Source organism: Candoia aspera, chromosome 3 (genome assembly GCF_035149785.1).
Source record: "Candoia aspera isolate rCanAsp1 chromosome 3, rCanAsp1.hap2, whole genome shotgun sequence".
Classification (NCBI taxonomy): Eukaryota; Metazoa; Chordata; class Lepidosauria; order Squamata; family Boidae; genus Candoia; species Candoia aspera.
Window position 1 is genome coordinate 207,462,626 of NC_086155.1, and position 4,470 is coordinate 207,467,095.

Sequence of the window (4,470 nt, forward strand, 5' to 3'; positions counted from 1 at the left end):
CTCTCAGCACCACCAGCCAAAAGCATCACCTGATGCTATTGGCCAGGGTGGCATTTTCACAGGCAAAGGCTCTTTAATGTCTGCACAGTCAGCTCTTCCTAGTCAATCAGTTTGCAGACTTACATCTGCAAGAAACAAGATTGGGATTCCATGAAATGGTATCCCCAAGAGAAATCACGACCTATTCCCCCACCCCACCCCCACTATCTTGCAGCCAAAATCACTTGTCTGATGTCCTTAGCACCTAGGCAAATGATAGGGCATCATGTCCCCTTGGGGGATTACATACATTTTGGAGCACCTGCACTTGGGGAACCCAATTTTCTTCCCTCCCAGCTGGGAGATGTTATTGGCTCTAGCCCAGCTCCGCATGCTGGTTGCCAAGGAGATGGGAAGGATTGTGACGCTGTCCCCTGGCTCAACCAATCACTCTCAATCTTCCACCTCACTCACCGTGACAATGGCATCTCATGGGGATGCAGAAGGCTACTGGCTTCAATTGCCACATCCCACAAAACTAAATCTGGCTACTGCAACCGATCTGGGGCCAAACCTAACAGAAAGGGTTACTTATTTATGTAGGTAGAAATGCCCCAGGATGGGTGGTGACTGGAAGTCTCAGAAGACATTTCTGGCTAGAGGGCAAGAACTCAAGAAGGCTAATTGAATGGATTCACAGAGTTGAGTTGGAAGGGGCCAGAGAGATCAACTAATCCAATCTCCACTCAGGGCAGGATTCATTAGACCATCTATAACAGATGACCATCCAGCTGCTGTTTGAAGACCTCCAGTGAAGTTCCTCCTGACATCTAGCCTGAAGCGCCTCTCTTGTAATTTTAACCCAATGGCTCTGATCCAGACCTCTCGGGCAAGAGAGAATAAGTCCACCCCTTCCTCTGTGTGACAGCCTCTCAGATATCAGAGCCCTGCTCTTAAATTCCTCTGAGTCTTCTTATATTCCTCTAAGGCTAACATAACCAGACCTTTTCACCATTCCATATAGGGCTTGTTTTCCAGACACTTCGCCATCTTGGTGGCCATCCTCTGATCTTGCTCCAATTTGTCAATGTCCCTTTTGAACTGTGGTGCCCAGAACTGAACCCTGCACTTCAATTTCCTGGTCACCAATGGCACACTTAAATCATTCCGCAGGCGGTCAGTCACCAAAACTTAGAAACTAGTGCTGCAGGTAGATTCTGCACAGAAACATATAGAACCACCATGCTTCAGAAGGTGGCATACCAGTCAGTCTTCTTCAGACCATACAAATGAGGTCGGAAAATGAAGTCTATCTTGCTGCCATAGACAGAAAACCAAGTAACACATTCCTCAGTGGTTTGGGAAGATCACATTAGGAATAAAGAGACCTTTCCATGAGGTGATGCACTTATTTCCCCATCCATTTTGGTGTCCATGGTTTGCAGGATGGGATGGTGGTGAATTAAGGGCATCACCAGAACAGGATGAGATATCAAAGTTTTGGACCCAATTTTGATTTCCTGCCTTCCAGAGATACAATCACTTGACAGCCATGGATTAGCTCACTCAGAATTTCTCCCCTTGTAATACAACAGTAATATTGCCATCAATCCCAACCAGAAGCTTCCTAATTCACATACTGCCTGGACAGAAGTTCTACCTAGTTAAGTAAATAGCACTTACATGTTAATCGACAGGATTAAAATTTGCCATCCAGGTCACCACATGGTTCTCTTTACACACGACTAACAGAAATCAATGGAAAATAAAAATGCTAAGCAAGTATAAAATGAACAGAACAGGGCAGAGTGAGCTAGCAGGAACCTTCTACCTGGTAAGCTAGCATTTAATTGGTTACTAATATCAAAAATAACAACAGACCAGCATATCTACACGTCCACCATTCTGCCTACTCCATTGCCCTACATGACTAGAGTCGTCAAGAGTTGGGTGGCGTACACATTTAATAAATTATTATTATTAAATGGTGAGATCTTCCTAGGCCATTAAATCCCATTAAAAAGCATGCTTCTGCTGTATAGGAATATCTTTCCAGTATGCTTATGTTTATTTTTTCCTCATTTGTTAGCCACTTTCTCTGCGTGGTATACAGTCCAACAATACAAAATCAAGTCCCAAATGGCCCACAAACTGGCCCTTTTTTGATTAAGTAGATCAGGGTTTCTCAACCAGGGTTCCGTGGCACCCTAGGGTTCCACAAGAGGTCACGAGGGGTTCCCTGGGAGATCACGATTTATTTAAAAATTATTTCAAATTCAGGCAACTTCACATTAAAGAGGCAAGTTTCTTTCTCTCTCTTTTCTTACACCATCTCTTTTATACCTGTCACTTGCACAGCCTGCAAGACACCCACCTCTGGGACCCACCTTGGAGCTGATTTTAGGCTGTGCTGCTGGAGCTCAACAGACACACACACACTTCTTACCTAAAAGGAGGCCTCCCTGGAAAAAATTAAAGATGCTGCTGCTTCCTGATTGGGGGATGCACGGATCAGGCCCCAAAGCATGCTGGGAAGGAGCAATGGGGCTTAAAGGCAAGGCACTAGGGGTTACCCACAAATAGGAACGGGAGTTTGGAAGGCAAAGTTGCAGATACATTCAAAGGCAGGCCAAAATGCAAACCACTTTTGCATTTCTTTGCAGCCAATCTGGCTGTCTTCCTAATTCCACACCAGCAGCAATCTTGCCTGCTTTTACCTAGGAGTAAGCACCAGCCAACACAGTGGGGCTCCTTCTGAGTAGACATATATAGGATTGCATTGGCAATTGCTGCTCCCAAGCCTTTTGCTCCTGCATATTCAGAGCTGTTGTGATGGAATCATAGAATCCTCCATCTGGAAAGGGGCCATGGCGGTCTTCTAGTCCAGCCCTCTGTGCTGCCCAATCTTTGCTGGAAAGATGGAGCTCCTACGATTCCAGGAGGGAAGCTGTTCTTCACCCGGACAGCTGTCATGGCCAGGAATTTGCCTTTGTCTGGATCTTCTCTATAAAGTTGCCACCCTTGAGCACTATGGAGAAGAAATCCAGACCCTCTTCTGAGGTGTAGACAATCCCTCCAGCTTTGGGTCATCTGCAGTTTTGTTCAGCATCCCTTCTGTCCCCCCACCCCCATTTATGAAAACCAGGAGCATTTATGAAAAACCAGAGGTACCCCACTCCATGTAGATGTAGACCAGTGTTTCTCAACCTTGGCAACTTTAAGATGGGTGGGCTTCAACTCCCAGAATTCCCCATGCTGGCTGGGGAATTCTGGGAGTTGAAGCCCACCCATCTTAAAGTTGCCAAGGTTGAGAAACACTGATTTAGATCCATTGAAGACCACAAGCTGGGTACAGACTATGGTTGTTCAACTATGTACCAACCCATTTTTTAAAATTGGCTTTGCTTTTCTATGTCAGATTAACACATTTACCTAAGTTTTCAAGAGATTGTTTTTTAAAAATTGCAGGGAAGGAAGGTTTTTATCAGACATTATTTTGCTTTGTTGCAAGTTGCAACTGTTCTGTTTTTCTACTTAACTGATACAACCATCGCCGTAAAACCTTAGAGCCCTCCACTGTAACGCGTAACCTTTTCTCCGGCCTGGCCCTTTAAAATGGATGCAATTCAACGACAGCAACAAGGAAGTTGGGAGCCTCCTACTGGGCCCCCACAGCGGGATTTCTCGCCGCTCTCTGGTTCCTGCAGGCGAAGGGGTTTCCTTTTCGAGTTTACTCAGCGTCAAGTCTCGCTGAGTTCCACGGGCTCCGGAGGGCGTGGGAAAGCAGGAGAATGCGAAAATCCGGATTTTTGCATTCACCTGCTTTCCCATAACTATTTCAAAGGAGCTCTTCCCGTTCAGCCATGGAGGGATCAGTTGGGGGAATTTGCACCCAGACCCGTGCATTAATGCACTAGAAGCCTCGCGTAACGCGGGGAGGGGGCTCATCTTGGCTAGGGCTGTCCCCCCGCTGCGCAGCCAAAGGGCGGGCGGGCGAGCAAGCCAGCGTACAGCGCTCAGCCTCCACCTTCCCGCGGTGACGTCACCCGCGTTCTAATCCCCGGGGTTGCCCCGGGAGATCGAATCGTCCGGCTCCGCCTTCCCTCCCTGGGAAAGGAGTTCAGGGGCGGGGCCGAGGACGGCCTCCCCTTCGCCTCTCCTGGTTGGCCGGGCGAGCTGCCCTTCCAGACTCAGGGGCTCCGCCATTGGACAGGGCGGCCCTCCCTGCGCTGCAGGTCTGGAAGAAAAGGCTGGGCGGCAGTCGGAGCGCTCGGGCGCTGGGTGGTGAGAAGGCGAGCCGGCGGCTCTGGGTCCCGGCGCGGGGGCGCGAGTGCAGGAACGGGGCTGGGAGGCGGGGGCGCCCGGGCAGGCACGGGGGTCCCGCGGATGCATGAGCCCCCCTTGTCTTTTGCAGCCCCTCCAGCTTTGCAGACCTCTCCCCAAGGTTGGCAGCAGACCTCCAGGCTTTGCAACCTCCCCCGCACCCCCAAA

General features: G+C 49.1%; 1 protein-coding gene across 1 annotated transcript in view; it reads right to left on the reverse strand.

The window, feature by feature from the left end:
- LOC134494511 (lymphocyte antigen 6E-like) overlaps window positions 1-4,470 on the reverse strand; it is a 256,021-nt gene that overhangs the window by 215,008 nt on the left and 36,543 nt on the right. The window lies entirely within an intron of this gene.